Raw genomic sequence first — 570 nt, 5'->3', positions numbered from 1 at the left:
CCCCTTTCCCCCTCCCCCCTCTCCTTCCATCCCCCACCCTACCTCCCCTTCCCCTCCCCTCCCCCTCTCCCCTCCCTCCTTCCCCTTCTTCTCCCCTCTCCCCTTCTTCTCTCTCTCTCCCTCTCCTCCCTTCCTCCCCCACCCTCCCTTCCTCCTCCCCTTCCTCCCCCCCCCACCCCCCTCCCCATCCCTCCTTCCTACCCCCCTCCTCCCCTCCTCCTCCCCCTCCACCCTCCACTCCCTCCGCCTCCCCCCTCCTATCCCCCAGAGTACACCCCAACACCCTCATATATTGGCCCCGAAGGCGAATAAGCACACGGGGGAGGTGATAAATGGAAAGACGCAAAGGAAGGGACAAGATAAATGAGAGGAAACTCGAAAATAGACCAAGAAAACCTCGCTAAGTGTAAAGAAAATGGGATTCTCTCTCAAGGGGAAAAAATGGTGAAGAAAATGGGATTTTTTTTTTGAAGCGAAGAAGAGGGGGGACTTATCGATATTGAGGCATTGATTCATTAATAGTTTTACCTTATAAGACTGTGTTCTGTTTGTTCGTTGGAAGAGACACGA

Source organism: Penaeus monodon, chromosome 24, assembly GCF_015228065.2.
Source record: "Penaeus monodon isolate SGIC_2016 chromosome 24, NSTDA_Pmon_1, whole genome shotgun sequence".
Taxonomy (NCBI): Eukaryota; Metazoa; Arthropoda; class Malacostraca; order Decapoda; family Penaeidae; genus Penaeus; species Penaeus monodon.
Note: the sequence above shows the minus strand (reverse complement) of the source record.